This window comes from Macrotis lagotis, chromosome 1, assembly GCF_037893015.1.
Source record: "Macrotis lagotis isolate mMagLag1 chromosome 1, bilby.v1.9.chrom.fasta, whole genome shotgun sequence".
In the NCBI taxonomy this organism is placed as follows: Eukaryota; Metazoa; Chordata; class Mammalia; order Peramelemorphia; family Peramelidae; genus Macrotis; species Macrotis lagotis.
The window spans coordinates 683,342,647-683,362,020 of record NC_133658.1 but is presented as its reverse complement, the minus strand read 5'-3'; the positions used below and the strand labels follow the sequence as shown (position 1 = coordinate 683,362,020).

General features: G+C 32.7%; 1 protein-coding gene across 8 annotated transcripts in view; it reads left to right on the top strand.

The window, feature by feature from the left end:
* OSBPL6 (oxysterol binding protein like 6) overlaps positions 1–19,374 on the top strand; it is a 277,275-nt gene that overhangs the window by 50,778 nt on the left and 207,123 nt on the right. For 7 of the 8 annotated variants that reach the window (XM_074215621.1, XM_074215622.1, XM_074215613.1 and 4 more), the window contains exon 2: positions 11,002–11,068. The exons of the other annotated variant lie outside the window; for it this stretch is intronic. The gene's annotated coding sequence lies outside the window, so the exon portion shown is untranslated. The remainder of the gene's footprint in view (positions 1–11,001; positions 11,069–19,374) is intronic. 8 annotated transcript variants of the gene reach the window in all.

The window sequence follows — 19,374 nt, the reverse complement described above, 5'->3', positions numbered from 1 at the left end:
CCCCCATGTTGCTGTTAGGGTGTACAGTATTTTTCTGATTCTGCTCCTCTCACTCAGCATCAGTTCATGCAAATCTTTCTAGGCTTTGCTGAATTCCTAATCCTCCTGATTTCTAATAGAACAATAGTGTTCCATGACATACATATACCACAGTTTGCTAAGCCATTCCCCAATTGAAGGACATTTACGTTGATTTCCAATTTTTTGCCACTACAAACAGGGCTGCTATGAATATTTTTGTACAAGTGATGTTTTTACCTTTTTTCATCATCTCTTCAGGGTATAGTCCCAGTATTGGTATTGCTACATCAAAGGGTATGCACATTTTTGTTGCCCTTTGGGTGTAGTTCCAAATTTCTTTCCAGAAAGGACATTACTTTGTAATAGTAATGAAATAATTGTCATCTAGAAAGATTTATATGCTTGTTTCTCTGTTTAATCAATAGAAAATTAACTGATAAATGTTAGCTGGCATATACATACATACATAATTTATTAAACCAAGAAATTTTGTCCTCCCCTGGAAATTCCTCAATCTAGGGTTCTTGGCTGTTTTATGTATCATGGACCCCATTAGTAGATTGGTGAAGCTTCTGAACTATTCAGAGTATTGATTTTATATAATTGAAAGAAATATATAATTTCAGTTGGAGGTTAAAGCTACTAAAATATAATTTTTTTCTCCATTCAGGTTTATAGTCTCCCTGAAATCTATCCAAAGATATGCAGATATCTTAACAGCTCTTCCCCTAAATTTATAGATTCTGCAATTTCCAAAGATATAGCAACAGCTGGAATAGAAATGTAAAACTGATTTTGTTCAAACTGAAACATTGACAAAGAACATGAGGCTCTTTGTATATAGGCTTGCCATAATTCAGGTTTTATAGCCTCAGTATTCCTAAAAATTTAAGTTCGCTTCCTTAGAATTCTTGTCTCCAGAAACTTTAATATGCTAAAAATACTTTCTTAATTCAAATTATGTCCAAGATATGTGTTCCTTGTCTTTTGGAAATATACTGTCTTTTTGGAAGTATACTATGAGAAAATTATCACATACTTAATAACCTTCATAGAAAATACCAATAATCAAACTTTCAAATAAAACCTAAACTCCAAATAATTCATGATAAAACATACTTTATCAAAATAATAACAGTAACAATTTATTTGCTATATCCTGAGTGGGTACACTATTTTAATTCTGCTTTCTTTATTTTATATTATGTAACATATCTATTTTTAATGCTTTTGTAGCTATTAAGGTACAGCAATTCTATTATTACTGTGCCACAATTCATTCAGTCATTTTTCAATGTGTCTATGTGTATTATCTCTAGTACTTTTCTGTCATAAGAAGATCAATTGTGAATACTTTTATAGGGAGAATTTTTTTCTTTTAATGCCATTTTTAGCCATCAGCTACTCCTTGCTGGAGAGTTAGATCCAAAACAAAAGTGTCCCATGTTGCTTGCTATATATTTTTTGATAGACGCCATTATATTAAGATAATTCAAGAAATTAGTACTGTTTTGTGATGAAAGAACTCCCAATAGATTTCTGGATAATCAGAGTCCTCTATCAATGTGAAATCATGCTCCTCTACCATGTTTGTGATTTTCCAAACTGCTCATAATAATAGTTTATGGTTTATTTCAACAAGAGCCTTTCTCCACTATGCTTTCTCTTGTAGTTCCTTGAAATTCTCACAAATATATCTTTGCATTATATGGTGTTATTTATCATCTCCCTCCCTTTATCTGTCATGTTCCTTTTAAATAAGGCATACAAACTCCCTTAGAACTATGTTCCGATCGTGAATTTCATCCTACATCTCAAGTCTTACTGCTTAGGCAAATTGCCCTTCCAGTGTTAGCATCTCTTTTAGATCCTTTTTCTTGTTATCCATTCTTTGTACATTTAGTTTCCTGGATCTGAGGCCTTGGGGTTTTCTTAGGGAGTTTTTTTCCCCTCCTCTGTTCAGATATCTTCATCAGTCTTCTCTAGCATAAAGACTTAGAGGATGTATATATGTTATATATAATATAATGTATATACATTAGCTGTTTTCTCCTCTCCTTTTACAGTTTGTAGTTCTTTTGACTAGGTTTGCAGGACTTCAGGCCCCAATACATTCACAAATCATTGTTAGGTGCCCATCATTCTTCTATTTTAAACTTTAATTTTCTTGTAAATGCTTTTTTGTCTTATATTTAACAGTTTTGAGTTCATCCAATGCAGTTTCTTGAGCTAATTTAAGCATGATTGTTGAAACCTATTTTTTCAATTTATCTACAGTATTTTAAGATTAGAAAGTCCAATTATCCCATTGCATCTGGGACCCACTGCAGTCATCCTGATCCATATCTTGTCATGGATTCAAGTGACTCCAGGGGAGAAAGTGAGTCTGACTTTGCACAGCCCTTGCTCTTAAAAATCTAATTTTACTTGCAAGTTATGGTATCTTTTTCCAATGTTATGGTCCTCTTTGAGAACAAAGTACAAAAAATCCTACAGTATTTTATATTACCTATTAGTTATATAGAAAACATTTTTTAGAGAGTGGTTTTTTTTAAGGCAATGGGGTTAAATGACTTGCCCAAGGTCACACAGCTAGGTAATTATCAAATGTCTGAGGCAGGATTTGATCTTAGGTCCTCCTGACTCCAGGACAGCTGCTGCTGGGGGGGGGGGGGGGGGGGGGCTCTTTTTAAAAGTTTTAAATCTTTTACAGGCAAAGTAAAAAGTATCATCAAAATATAATTAATAAATGTCCTTTTTTTATTCAATTCTTGTTTGTTTTGCTGGAAGGAAATGTACTATCTTATTTTTCTGTTTTTGTTCCTGAATCCACTGAAATCCCCCCACTACATTGTAGGATTTCAGTATATTATGCTGATATATTTATGATATACTTATCTCTAAAATTAAACTTTTCTCCTATTTAAGATACTTCCCTCCTTCCCCACCCTAATTTACCAGCCTTTATCTTTTGCTTTAACTCTAATTCATTACTTTTGAACTGTGTGATTTAAATTCTTTTCATTAACTGTGTATTTTTATTCAGTTTTTTGTTTTTCTAGGGTTTGTAAAGGGAGCAAAAGGATGATAGCTTGAAGGAATTAGAGTCTGATGAAGGTATTTTTCAACCTGAGTTTCCTTGCCAAGGTGGTTCTAAGTCTCCAGTGAGATAAATTTTAACCATCTACACAATTATTATTATTAGCCTATTATTCGACTGAATGACCATTTCTTAAAAACCTACTATGTACCAGATAAAAAATAAACTCCTATCTCCACCAGACTGTGTTCTCAAGGAATCTACAGTTTCTTGACCCATACTTGGTTACATTATGATAGTTGCATAAATTATATTATTAGCTTACCTTGTCTTAACTGTTTTCAATTAAAAATGGTTACATTATGATAGTTGCATAAATTATATTATTAGCTTACCTTGTCTTAAGTGTTTTCAATTAAATGTTATATTCCAGATTGTGACTTCTCTTTTTAAAGAGGTAGTTGCATTTGGAACCAATAATTACATGACCATAAATTGATTTCAATTTAGAAATGTAAATGACTTTCTTTAGGAATACTAGTTGTATTTTGGTTGAATTATTTTCTTATTGGTGGTACCCAGGAACTCTTTTCTCTTACATTTTCTATTTACCCTAAAACAGAAGCATTAGCAGAATAGTATCTTTTTTTTAAACTTATTTGATAGATACATTTTAAGTGAATATCCTTTTTCTGGAGAGAAAAGAGTAAGCAGGAGAGATATTTGAATAGGCTGCAGATAAGAAATGAATAGTAAAACAGTAAAGGATATTTCTGTGTAATAGTTTCCTCTCCCTCCCACCCCAAATCAGACTTGATACCCATTTTGATCAATATGGTTTGATCTCATTATCTTATGGCTTCTTAGACTTAGGGTTATTAGGTAGATACTGTGGTGAATAGAGCTCTAGAACTGGAATCAAGATGACAAGTTCAAAATTTAGCTTCAGATATTTACTCATAAGTCACTTAACTTCTTCTGCCCAGTTTCCTCTGGTAGGTAGGGGTGGAGATCACTTAACTTCTTCTGCCCAGTTTCCTCTGGTAGGTAGGGGTGGAGATAATATAGTCATCTACTTCTTAGGTTGTTATGAGGGAAGTTCATATATCTGGCAAATAGGGGATATATTTAATAACATAATATACAGAAATTCAATGTCATATTCTTTCAGGAGTAAAAACAGAAAAATAAGAAAGTACATTCTTTTCTAGCAAAGCAAACAGAATTTAACCCCAAAAAAGTAGCAGACAAGTCACATTTGTTAATTATATTTTGGCAATATAATGTTTTTAAAAATAAAACACTCAGAATTACAAAGGAAACCAATTCTCTTGAAAGTTACTGTTTTGTCTTTCTGCTTTCTTTCTTTCTGTCTATATAAATCTATCTATGTATCCTCAGAAGAATATTGGTGGGGTTTTTAAAAGACAATCATTTATGTGTATTTGTATATTTGTGTATATGGCAGACAGTTTAAAAACCTCACAGTTTTAAGATTTTTTAAAAAAAAATATAATTTTTTGAAACTACACTAAGACTTTTATGTCTTAGGATAAAGAATATCCTATATGCACATGTGTATGTGTGTGTAAAGGCTTGTAGATATAAATTGCATATATATATATATATATATATATATATATATATATATATATAATCTAAGATTTATATATTGATGTATAAATACTAAGATATAAACACATAATTGAATATTTTGAAATGCAAAATAGTATTTACATACATACATGCATAATGCTATATAAATATACTTCGGTATACATGTTATATGAACATATAGAGACTTACATGTATATATATATGTACATATATACATGGATAGATAGATAGATAGATAGATAGATAGATAGATAGATAGATACATGGATGGATGGATAGATAAGCAGGTCCACTTGCACAGTAGGAATCAATGGATTGGCAAATACTCCTGCCAACATACTTTTAAGAGAATGAAATAGTAATAGTTTTCTAATTGAGGTTTTTCTTCTCTTCTTCCTTAGTTTAATTTATACAGATATCGTACTTGATGTTAATTATATAGTCTTGAAAATATAATATGTACTCATTGTAACAGGAGAAAGACAGAAATGATATTTAATAGCACTATAATTTTAAGTATTATGTATGAAGTCAGTAGTGTTTTGTTTTATCAGTTTCTATAATGCCTTTAAGAATAATTTGTGGAAACTCAAATGTGTAGACTGTACTTTAGTATGTAAACTTTTAGTCCTTGCTTCTAAATCAGTATAATTTTTGTAGAATTGGAAAATGCCCTTTTCAGGATAATTACTTAAGATGAATTTTATTTTTAACCTTTTCACATTAAGGTTAACCAGCATAGTAGGTCCCATCAAGCTTATTTCCATGCTTTTCTGGTTCAGTGTATTTTTTCTTGTCTTGTTTGAGTACTAAGGACCTTCCTTTTGTTCTCTGTCTTAGATGTCCAAAAGTTGTCTTTTAATCTTCAAACAAGACTAACTCTTCTTTTTGAGTCATAGTTCTCTGATGACATTATTCCTTTAATGACATGTTTTTGTTTATATCTGTTTAAAATTTTGTTGAAATATTGTTTTTTATATCATCATAGTTATCCCCAAATATGTTTCCCCATCCCTTTGAGAAAACCATTCCATATAACAAATAGTACTTTTTTAAAAAGGAAAAAACATCAGCACAATTGATCAAATTCCTAGAAAAAATTCTAAAACTTGTGCAACATTTTATATCCGTGGACCTCATACCTTTGCAGAGTTCCCTTTCATATGTCTTAATTTTGTATGATCCTTGAATTCTGATTTTTTTTTTGGATGCATAGTTCTTTCAATTTGCATTGTTGTAGTTACTGTTATATTGTTTTCTTGGTTCTGCTCATTTCACTGTCATTTCATATAGATCTTTCCAAGCTTATCTATATTCATCAGACTTATCATTTCTTATAGCACAGTAATATTCTTTATATTCACATACCACAATTTGTTTAGACATGCTCCAATTGATAAACATCTACTTTAATTCCAGTTCTTTATTATCTCTATAAGTGCTGCTGTAAATGGAGTATATGAGGACTTTCTTCTTATCAATGATTTCTTATAATGAAATTTCTGGTTCAAAGGGTATAGACATTTTAGTCAATTTATTTATGAGGTTCCAAATTGCTTTTCAAAATATTTGAATCATTTCATAGCTCCACCAACAATGCATTATTGTGTCTATCATTCTACCACTGCTTCAGAGTTGATTATTGTCATTTTTGGTCAAATTTTGCTAATTTACAGGCTGTGGTAAAATTTGTCTTATTATTAGTGATTTGGAGTATTCTTTCACAAGTTTGTTGAATGTTTTATACACATCACTTTTCAAATGAAATTTATCATTTGTAATGTGTTGTAGCCTATTTCTGCCCCAAATCAAACAAACCAATCAACAAACCTGAATTAATGCTCCATACTGGCACATGGTAGGTTTGTGATATCAGTAGAGGAATATTGGGTTTTTTGGTTTGTTTGTTTTTTGGGAGGATTGAGATCTTTATTTTGGAGGGAAAGCTTAAGTCATTAAAAGAGCTGTACAAGTTCTTAAGGATATTTTCTCTGATTATTTTTTCTCAAAAGAAGTATAAAATGGGAAAGTCATTGTCATGCAATGGGTCAGATTCAGTTTAGTTTGAAAATTGTAATGAAAAGGAATGTACATATTTCATTAAATAGTTAACAAAAGAACATTTTTCTTAGGCAGATCAAGGAAAAAGGATTCAGAGCAGGAAAATAATATTCATCTAGGATAAAGCATCAGATTCAGTTAAGTACATCTTCCCAATGTGATTTATGCTTCCTGGCTGTGCCCACCTAAGCAAGAAGTTGAATCAGTGTGAAACACAATGTCTAACACAGTGATGCTTAGGTAAATGTGTATTGACTGATAAATCAGTGGCTCAAACTAGAGTCTCCTGAACCATTTAACTTCAAGGAAAGTTCGAATACTTTTAATACCTTTTAAGAATGGAGAGGGGCACTAAGGACAATGCTTACACACACACACACACACACACACACACACACACACACACACACACACACACACACACACAAAGACACCAGACAAAGGTATTTGCTACTGTTTGGGGAAGAGATCCTTTGACCAGCCAAAGCCAAAGAGAGATTCCCTGTGGAGTGGGAGGTCTTTTAGATACTACTAATTACAGTTGTGTTAAGTAGTTCACATAACATTTTAAAATGATCATTTTTCAAGTAATCAAACCAAATGTTTAGCTTTTTTTAATCATTTTTTCTGCAGCTTTTAAAATGGAAACTTGACTATCATGAACATAAACATTTTAAAACAAAGTATAGCAAAAGAAACTTGTAAAAGAAACTGAAAACTATTATATTTCTTTTAAAGAAATATACAGAATGAGAAGTTCTTATTGGCATAGTGCTTGGGCACATGGTGCTTACTAAATCCTTATTGACTAATTTAAATTTTCTTATTTGTAAAATTAAGAGATCTAAATAGATGACTTCCACTATTAAGCAACCCAGGCTACTCTAGGTGTTGAAGAGGAAACCTTGGAAACCTCTGGACTTCAAGTATGTGAAATATTGGTTTTGGGGCCACATTTGGGATAGAGTTTTTCATTGATTTCTCTATTGATAGTATGTAGGCAGTGTGGTGTAGTGATGAAAATCAGAAGCCTTGGGTTAAAATGCTGACTAATAATAATTGTCAATATTCCTGGTCACCTCTTGGCCTTCCTTCTTTTATAAAATGAGAAACCCTCACTCAGAAGACCTAAGCTCCCTTCCAACTATGACCTATATGTATGGATATGTACTTTGACAACAACATCATTGTGGGGAAACTGGGAGCATTGTGACGGGGTTCCCTAGCATTTGGGGGCACTAGAGCCAAAGAGCAGGGATGCAACCAACTGCTTGCTTGATTTGAGAAAGTTAGAGATAGCTTTTAATGCTCTCTCCTCCCTTTCCTGGTCCCCAGGAGCTCCCCTTTATATGTTGTCTTCTTTCATTAGAATGTAAGCTCTTTGAAGGCAGGGACTGTCTTTTTTTTTTTAATTTGTATTTTTATCCCTAGCTCTTAGCATAGCTGTTGAAAAATAGTAATACTTAATAAATATTACTTGCCTGTTGAGGAATGGTGTATTGAAAGAACAATTCTCTTTTGTGGATTGGTTGGAAAACAGCTGTTGATGCTGTCCTTCCAGGACAACTACTCTTTTATATCCTACCTGGGTTACCTTCAGCAAGTCACAATTTCTTTAGAACTGTTTAGTTATCTATAAAAGGAGAGGGTTGGACTCAGTAACCTTTCAGCTCTCAATCTCTGGATCTTTGTCCAGGTGGAAATAGGGTATAGTAACTGCAGATTGTCTTTTTGTACCTCCAATCAAACCTCTGTTTTGACAAAAGAAATAAACCTTTTGAATTGCTGGGATAGATTTGTCCTTAGGAATAGGTGTGGTGTGATTCCTGAAATTCCTTTTCTAAGCTTTTCTTTCTACAAAATGCCTAAGTATAAAAATGTAAACACTCTTTGGTAGTGTTGACATTCATTTTTACCCAAGGGACTGATAAGGGAAGTGGATAAGGGAAGAGTTTGATTATCCTTAAATTCTGTGAGACTGTGGAAAATGAGTTTTCATCTCAGGACCACCCATTCTAAAAACTTTTCCACGTTGTTTTTCTTTCTTTTAAATATATTGTAATTTATTGTATTAAATATTTTCCAATTACATGTAAATAAATTTCAACAATCTTTTTGTAATTTATTGTATTAAATATTTTCCAATTACATGTAAATAAATTTCAACAATCTTTTAGAAAATTTTTGAGTTCCAAATTCTCTTTCAGGCCCTTCCTCCCTTGAGAAGGCAAGTGATTTGATAGTGATTATACTTTGTGAAGTCATACAAAACATTTTCATATTAGCATATCGCAGAAAAGACAAAATGAAATGATAAAAATAAAATTTAAAAAATAATCCTTCAGTCTTTATTCAGAGTTCATTAGTTTGCTCTGATATTTTTTTATTTTTTATCATTGGTCCTTTGGAATTATGGATTATTGCCTTGTCAGAGTAGCTAAGTCTTTCACATCCTTATAATATTGCTGTTATTGCTCTTGAACTATAATCCAGAAATGGGTATAGGCAATACATCTTCTAAATAGCAACTGGTTCTGTACCCAGTGCTTGTACAGATGACCCCTGTAATCTTTTTTCTGTTCAGTTGCCTTGTCTTCTTTGAGAAGCTGCTGCAGCTTCTATCACTATCACCTGATCTCACCACTAGTGTTTCACTAGGGTTAGCTTCCATCTCCTTCCAATAGATGTCTCTTTCCAACTACCCTAAGTTGTCTTGGGCTGGAAGAATGTCTCACTCTGACTTTTTGTTGGCTCTACCACAAACACACAGAAAAAAACACCCCTACCAAATCTGATGAACACTTTATAAAAATTATCTCTTTCCCTTAATCCTAATTCCTCATGCCAAAAATTACTAAATTGTAAATACGTTTAACAAAATATGTATGTAAAATGCTAATGTGACTATTCCCTGCTGAGGCAGGGAGGGGTGGGAAGGGAGGATGGAAGGAAATTTTGTAAACTGGAAATGTGCATATACAAATGAATGAAAATAAATTAATTTTTAAAAAAGAAAGATAGAATAAAAGTATTAGAAGCCTGACTCTAATAAGAATTCCTTCTTAGTTCAAGTTCAGTGCTAAAAAGTTTAAACAAAGAGGTTTACTTGCCCAGAAATAGCAAGTATATATGCAAGAAAGATATAATGACACTTAGTTTCCCTAGATGGTCTTTCCACTTTTCCATCACTCATTTTCATATTGAAAATCTTCTGGTCAGCTTATCAGGTTAACATTATGCTATGACCCTTGCTATTGTGACTATGATTAGTGAGTCACCTACTGTCTGCCTCAGTTTTGTCACTGTAAAATGGAGATAACAATAGCACTGACTCATGTAGTTATTGCAAGGATCAAATAAAATTTTGTGAAACATAAAATATAAAGTGTTAAGCACAGTTCTGGGACATAGTAATGTTTGTCCTTCATTTTCAAAGAATATCACATCAGGGAGGTGATGCCATGCTATACATATGAATTGGACTTGAGTGAGGAGATCCTGTGCTGTCACCAGCCTCACTTTCTCCTCCAGAGCCATCTGGGTCCAGTGGCCAGATACGAATCAGGACAACTGGAGATGACCCTGGATGTGAGATAGTCAGCCCAAGGTCACATAGCTAGTAAAGTGACAAGTGTCTAAGGTTGGATTCAATCGCTTGTCTTCCTGACACCAAGGCCAGTGTTACATCCACTGAGCCACCTAGCTACTCCTTCCCCAAAGGGTTTCAAAATCTATGAAGTCTTTATGGCTTAGATTCCACATGTCTAGGACTTCATATTTCCTTAATTGACAATAAGCTTTCAGGGAAACTGAGCCAATCTCTTTGGCCAATCAGATCTCGGAGGCAACTTAGTTTTTTTGGCAAAGCTTCTCCATATTGTAGATAGGAGGAAAGAAGTTGCATTGGGGAAGTAATGATCTTATTATAAAAGAATACTATACTTTTTGCCACCTATTCAGCCCTTGTGAGATTTCCTTTTTCTCTTAGGTGGCCAACTTTTCTAGAAGTAAAAGATTTTATATATATATATATATATAGCACCGTTCATTCTAATATCATGGAACATACCCAAAAATAACTTGGAATTTCAGTTTTTCAGGAAACATTGACTGCCATTTTTCTAGGTATCCATTAGAAATATTCCAAGAATAACCTAGAAGAGTCCCTTTAGTTATGTGTTTATATTTATCTGCTAAACATCTATATCTGTAGATGACCTCATTACAGATAGTAAAGCTGTTATCATTTCTTTTTTTAAAAGGTGTAAGGACTTTATCAAGTCAAGTGACTGACTGGCATCTATATATCTGTTTTAAGGATTCATTAAGGTAAGGTTGAAATAACTAGATCTTTTCAGAAATCTTTTACATATATGTAGATTGAGATTATATATCACCAAGTCATAGAATTGGAAGGTATGTCTAAAAGCCATCTAGACCCCAAATCCTTTTTAGAACATTCTCAATAAGTTGACTTTTAGACCATGCTTAAAAAGCCCTCCAGGAAGGGCTTTGTCTACCACTACCTTTCAGGACAACTCATTTCTCTTTTGGACAGTTATGACAGAAATTAAAAATCTTGCTAGCATCAACATTAAGCATTTATCTAATATTAATAACTAGCTAGTGAAAACATTTATCATGTACTAGGCAAAGAAGAACAGATACGAGTCAATAACAGTTCTTCATCCTCAAGAAACTTAAATTCTAAGGGGAAAAGGCAATATATCAAAGGGAGTTGGAACTGGAGAGGGAAGTACACACTCTCATATGGAAATGTCTGGACATCTTAAAAATAATATATATTTATATGACACTTTTAGATTTTATAGAGTAGTGTCTTCCCAACAATTCCATTTGGTAGATATTACAAATATATTTTCTTCAGTTTACAGATGAAGAAATTTAGGCTTTAAATAAACTTAGTGACTTGGGCTTCACTAGCTAGTGACAATTGAAATTTGAACCTAGGTCTCTCCAGAGTCTATCAGTTTTTCTTTTTGTTATACATCAATGGTGACTTACTGATAGAATTTCATCAAAGCACATTCAATTTCACTGTTTGGTGGGTTTTGCTAATATAATTAGGTTTTCCATAAAATTGATTTTTGCCTTCTCCTTTTCCCACTCTCCATTTCCTTTTGGATTTATATGGCCTTTTATTATAGCTAATTGAAAACTTACTGCATTGGGGTGAAGGAGCACCCCCTTGAGATGACTAGAATGTACAAATTCTTGAATATACTGGACAGTCAAATTAATTTACTCTTGCATTTTATAAAAGGGAAAACTCATTTTGAATAGATTTTTAAAAATTTTTTTTTAGATTTTCAAATAATGTTTCCTGCTATTAGCAGTTTTTTGAAATAGCCCTCTAAAATATAGCCCCCCTTAAAATGACAGTCACATCAGCATGCTGGAATAGAATTGTAATGTGTAATTTTCTTGGTAATTTCACATTCAGTTGTTTTAATAACTTGGGCCTTCAAGTAACAATTTATCTTTTCTATAAGTTTAATTTTCATCTTGTTTTTTCTCTTGAAAACAGAAAACATTGGTTTTATTTGAGTAAGAATACAACTGGTACACGCCCTTTTGAATTAAATTCTCCCATTAAGATGATAGGGCATGCTGTACATAAGAGTGATTGTTTATTAAAAATCAAAATGAATGTTCCTTTTATCTAGCAGTGGAAGGAAAAATGGGAGTATTAATGGGTAGTTTTTTATTTCCTGTTTACTTTTCAACTGAAAAAACAATTTTCTGGAGTTAATAAACAAAGAAATGAAATAATTGTCAATTTTCATTAGCCTTGCAGTTGGATTCCTATTATTGCCGCATTGTAGAACTCAGAGAAAAGCTGTAACTATGAACTAATGTGATCCTAATACCTTACCAGTTTCTTATCAGGTATATTTCTGGTAGTCAAACTTAAGTATGTTTGTATTGTTACATTCATTTGAGCAGAACATGGTTCTCATGAGAGCACCAGTTTTGATTTCCATGCATGCCAATTTTTTGGCAGGAAGAGAAACTCTTGTTCTGTGGGCACTAGTGGTCTCACAAATGGTTACTGTTTTTCTTTGCCTTTTTAAAAAAAATGCTTTTTTTGATATCTTATGTCTTTCATACCATCATAATTGTCCCTAGTATCCCTTCTTCTTCCCCTCCCAGAGAACTTTCTTATTTAGCAAATAGTACTTTTTAAAGAGGAAAAACATTCTGCACAACTGTTTGATAATCAAAAAACCTGAAAAACTACAAAATGTAACACCCACGAAGTTCACATCTCCATGAAGAAATGAGTTGGGAGCGCCTTTTCATATCTTCAATTAAGTTGTGCTTGATGTTTATTGTTTTTTTTAATAATTTTTTTCCTAATTGCACGTAAAAACAATTTTTAACATTTGCTTTTTAAAATTTTGGGTTCTAAACTCTCTCCTTTCTTCCCTTCCCATCCCTGTCTCTGAGATGGTAGGCAATGTGACATAATTTATTCATGTATAATCATGCAAAACATTTCCATTTTAGTCTTGTCATGAAAGAAAATGCAGACCAAAAAAAACCTCAATAAAGTAAAAAAAAATTATGCCTTGATCTGCATTCAAACTCTATCATTTCTTTCTCTGGAGGTGGATAGCATTTTCCATATGAATCCTTTGTTTTGTTTGTATTGCCGAGAATAAATAAGTCATTTACTACTGTTAATTTTTATAATTTTTTTCCATTCACTTTGGGATTTTTTTATAGTTCATATTTATTCTGTTTACTTTCTTCTTGTTTACACCTTGCATCATGTAGGACTCTCCATGCTTCTCTTTATTTATCACATTTGTCATTTTTTACAGAACAGTAGTATTCAGTTATATTCATGTATCACAATTTATTTAGCTATTCCCCAATCAATAAGTATATTCTTTCGCCTTCCCCTTCAATTGTCTATCACAAGTTCTGTGACAAAACATTGTGAGTATATAGGGACTTTTTATTCATTGATGGCTTTCTTTGTACATGCCAAGTCCATGGAGTGTCTGATTCAAAGGATATGAACATTTTAGTCACTTTGTTTACCTAATTTCAAATTGTCTTCCAAAAAAGGTTAGATTATTACACAGTTCCACTGTCTATGTTAGATAGTATGCCTATCATTTAACAACCCCTTCAACATTTACTATTGTTATTTTTTATTATCTTAATGTTCAGGATGTAAGTCACTTTGCATGTGTCTCTCTAGTGATCTGGAATATTCTTTCATGTGTTTGTTAATACTTTGCAATTCTTTTGAAAATTTTTTTATATCCATTGACCAATTACTTGCTGGAGAATGACTATTAGCCATAGGTGTTTTTAAATTGCTTATATATGTTGGATAATTTTGTCCCTGCAGAAGTTATTTTCATGTAATCAGTTATCTATTTTATCTTTTGTAATTGCCTCTGTTTCTTAAGAATATATCTCCTGTCCATAACTATGAGAAGTATTTGATCTGTTTCTGTTATAATTTTATTATAGTATAATTTTTAATGACACGTATTCATTTAGAATTTATTATGGAATATGGAATATGGTGTGGTATAGTATGATATATTCATCTCAACCTAATTTCTGCCTGATGCTTATCCCTTTTCTTACAAAGAGGACCAAGTGATGAACTGACCCTAGTGCAAACCCAGTTTAGAAAGACATTTCAGAAATCAAGGTCCTACTGTTGTTGAATCAGCAAATACCATATTTGAATGTAAATGTGAATAAATGTTGTCATTAAATGCTACAAGGCAGAAGTGTGAGTTGGAAAGGTATAGAACAGGTTGTAGAAAGTCAGTTGTGGAAGTACCAGGCCAAGGAAATTAGAACTTTTCATTGAAACATTTTTATTTATACGTAAGGAAACTTAAGAGACCTGGTAGCTCTCATCAGAAGAAACCTTGGATCTTGAATTCTCTGACTCTCCAGCCAGTGATTGTTTTTTGCTTTTTATGTTGTATTTTGTACTCTGCTAATAGATTAGGGGTGGAAAGCTTGACCTCAGGAAATGAAAAGGTAACATTTGATCTTCATTCTTTTCAGCTTCCTGGATCGCTTTTCATATTCTTGCTTAGTCAACTCTGTTCTATTTCCTTTTTATGTCATTTGAAATAGGATCTCAGTTTTTTTTCTCTCCCTTGTCCTGCCACCTTTTCAGTCACTTTTCCAGCACAGCATCCCACTTCCCCTTAGTTAATCACTATCCCAATTTCTCTCTTCATTTCAGGAGAGTCCTCTTGCTTTTCCCTCATTCCTTGTGAGTCAGCAGATGTGAATAGAGTCATGCTTGTATTTGTCAGCCTAGATTGTGTTAAAACGCCTCTTTGGCAGAAGTCATCCTTGCTGAGCCAGATTTTGTGGTTTTCTACTCTGGTGAATGTGGCAGAGGTTTTGAATGAACTAAGAATCTTAGATCATGGCATTTAAGCTGGAAATCCTCTGGGAGCAGAGATTAACCACATCTTTAATTCAAAAAAGAAATTTATTAAATACTCATTTTTATTCAGGGCATTGTGTTGGACCTCGAGGGGGTATTTAAAAAAGTGAATATCCTACCCTCAGGCAACTTCAGATGTTTATTGGAGAACAACTTTCTATTGTGTCTACTTCAATATTAATAATAAATATTAGATAAATTTTGGCAACCAGTGGTGATGAAAGAGGGAAGTGATACACACTTAGTACTTAAAGGTAATCATCCTCATCATTGATTTTGATAATGTATTATATTATCATTTATTTGATCCTTTGGAGGTCCTGTTAACACTTACATTTTTCTATGGAAGAACAATGGGGTTTGAAGAAGAGATATTATTTTCCTATTGTTACATATCTAGTTATTTTATCTCCATATTGTGTCTGCTAAATCTTAGAGAAGACTCTGTTGTCCCAGCAAATTTCAACACCCTGCCCTTGTTCTATATCATTTTCCTAATACTGATGAGAACTAAGTGTGTGTGGGGGGGATGATTTGATGGAAGGATTGGATCAGCTCAAAGAGCTGGGGAGCTCATGCTGAAATAGTCTATAGACAAGGCATGAATAATGAAATGGAATTTTTGTGTGTTCTATTAAACTATCTTTCAACTCATTTTTCTTGAATGCAAAATTAAGAAGTGTTACATTGGAAGGGAGGTTGAGTTAGACTAATAATTTTACACAAATCGTAGAAGGAACACTGAGCTTGTCTTCAGAATATTTGAGTTTGAATCCCTGACTCTGATTCTCACTATCTATATAAATACCAGCAGGTTCACTTAATATTTCTCATCTCCAATCTTAGTCAATAAGCATTTAAAAAGGATTTTTACTATGTGCCCATAGTAACGAAAGGCAAAAACTTGATTTCTGATGTTGAGTCTCACATTCTTTTTTTTGTTTGATATTTTATTTTATTTTTCCAATTATGAAATATGAGTTTTTAATTCATTCATTTTCATATTTATAAGTGTCACACTTTTCATCCACCCTCCCTTTCCCTGTCTCCTGTGACAAATAGCCTAGTGAACATTGTACATGTACATTTGTATTTAACATGTTTACATTTTAATTATTTGTGAGTGAGGAATTAGGACTAAGGGAAAAGTAAGAAAACCATGGGATATGAAGGAAAGACAAGATAAATTTTTCAAAAGTGAACATAGTGTTTATTAAAATTTTGTGTTTTTTTTGTTTTGGTTTGTTTTGTTTTTTGGTCTGAATGTGGATGGCATTGTTCATAACAGGTCTCCCCTGCTTGTCCTAGCTCTCTGAACTGCTGAGAGGAACTGTATCTATCAAAGCTGATCAAGTCAAAATGTTGTTTTTAATGTATACAGTTCTCTTGGTTCTGCTGCCTTCACTCAGGATCAGCATCAGTTTATATAATTCTTTCTGTGCTTCTCTAGAATCCATGACCATTTATTCATTGAATAGCAATGATGATAATGGGTATTCTTGTTTCACACCTAATCTTACTGGAAATGTTTCTAGTTTATCCCATTATATAAAATATTTGTTGATGGTTTTAGATAGATAATGCTTATTATTTTAAGGAAAATTCCATTTATTCCTATATGCTCTAGTGTTTTTTTTTTTGCAAGGCAGTGGGTTAAGTAACTTGCCCAACATCACACAACTAGATAATTAGAAAGTGTCTGAGGTTGGTTTTGAACTCTGATCCTCCTAATTCCAGGGCTGATACTCTCTCCACTGTGTCACCTAGCTGTCCCCTCTCTAGTGTTTGTAATGGGAATGGATATTATATTTTGACAAAGGTTTTTCCAGCATTTATTGAGATAAATACATGATTTCTGTTGTTTTTGATATTGATATATTCAATTGTGTTGAGTGTTTTTCTAATAATGAATCATTCCTGCCTACCTGGTATAAATCCTACCTGATCTTGGTGTATTATCCTAGTAATAATTTGCTTTAATCTCTGCTAAAATTTTATTTAAGATTTGAACACCAATGTTCCTTAGGGTTCTTCAATTTTATTTTCTGAAATGGGAATGAGTATTTTATTTCTGTTAATCTGGGTAGATTGTATTTTTGTAAATATTCATCCATTTCACTCAGGTTATCAAGTTTATTAGCATACAATTGGGCAAAATAGTTCTGAATTATCTGTTAATTTCCTCTTCATTGGTGATGAGTCCACTCTTCATTTTGATACTGGTAATTTGATTTTTTTTCTTTTTTTATCAGATTAACCAAAGATTTGTCTTTTTTCATAAAACCAATGTAGTTTTTATTTGATCAGTGCTTTTCTTGCTTTCAATTTTGTTAATATCTCCTTTGATTTCAGAATTTCTAATTTAGTAATTAATTGGAGATCTTTAATTTATTCTTTTTCTAGCTTTTTTAGATGCATAACCAGTTCACTGATCTCCTCTTTCTCTTTTATTCATATAAACATTTAGAGATGTAAAACTTCTTCCAAAAACTACTTTGGCTGTATCCCATAAATATGTCTCATTGTTATTACTTTCTTAAAGGAAATGTTTCATTATTTCTATGATTTGTTATTTGATGCTCTCATTCTTTAAAATTAAGTAATTTTTATTGCATCTTGATCTGAAAAATCTTGCATTAATGCCTAGTCTTCTTATAATATAGTCCTTTATATGTTTTTACTGTTTTAACCCTGTTTTGTGCTTACAGCTCTTTTGTCAAAGTATATTCCTTTTATCTGTCTGATAGATCTATTCTCAAAGGTTGTTTGATTGCTTGATTCATTGATTAGTAGCATTGACTCAGTCACTAAGTACTCTCCCCTTTTCTGTTTCTTTCTAAATACATTTCTCAAGAATCATAAATCACCTCAATTTTAATCACTTTATACCTTATCCCCCTTTCAAGTACCCTCCACAGACACACAGTCCTCATGAACAAAAGGATCATGTAAAGTCAAATCATTTCATAAACCATTTGTACCCCTCCACCTCAAGTCCAATTGTAGGCAAAGTATCAAACAAAGCAAAATCTCTTCATGATATTTCATGTCCAATCCCTCTAAGTTCTCTCTTCCTCCCCCTGTTACTTTAGCTTGCTAAACCTGGTACTAAACCCTCTTTAACTAAAGTATGGATTAAGACAAGATTACTTCCTAATCTCTTTATGTCTAATAACCCTTCTAAACTCCCACCCTCTGTTCCTATTGTATTAGGGTCCTCCTGCATATAATGTCTAAATACTCTAAGTATTGCCACACCTTGAAGGTCTCTCTTAAGAACTTTAGAGTTGATTGTAAGTCATGGAAGACACTGGCAAAGGACCACCCAGCATAGGGTGCCCTCATCAGAGAATGTGCTGACCTCTATAAGCAAGGCAGAAATAAAGTGCTTCAAAGGAAACTTGAGATGCGTAAGTTTAGCAGTTTAGATGCATAAATTTAGATGCATAAGTTCACCTGGACTATTTGTGTTCAACCAGTGATAGAGCATTCTGATAAGCCATAGTTGGACACATTAAAATTTGTCTCAAGCATAGACATGTCATTTTGGTCTTCTTCAATGACAAAGGATAAGAACCAACCACACCTATGTTTTCTAAGTACAATCCCTTCAACTATATTCAGTCCTTTAACTAGTCTAAGAGAAATACAGTTCTTAAGAGTTACAGATGTTATTTTCTCCTAGGGATGTATACAATCTAATGTTCTTGATTTGCATTTGTTCTCCTCCCACCCTTTTCCATGTATCTTGTATTTGGAGACTGAATTTTCTGATAGTTCTGGTCTTTTTATCAGAAATTTTGAAGTCCTCTATTTCAGTGAACATCCATCCATTAATGGAAATCCAAGGTCCTTTGCCCTTTGAAATAACATTCCAGAGCTTCTAGTTCTTTAATTTTGAAATTGATAAGTCCTCTTTAATTCTGATTGTGTTTCCTTTGTATTTAAATTGCTTCTTACAGTATTTTCTCCTTTATTTGAGAATTCTGGAATTTGTCTATGTCAGTACTTGGAGTTTTTATCCTGGGTTTGCTTTCATGAGGTCCTGTATATTTTTTCAAGGACTATCTTTTCTTCTTGATCCAGAATATTTGGGAAAATTTTCTGCAACAATTTCTTGAAAGATATTTTCCAGGTTCTTTTTTTTTTAGGGTTTTTTTTTGCAAGGCAAATA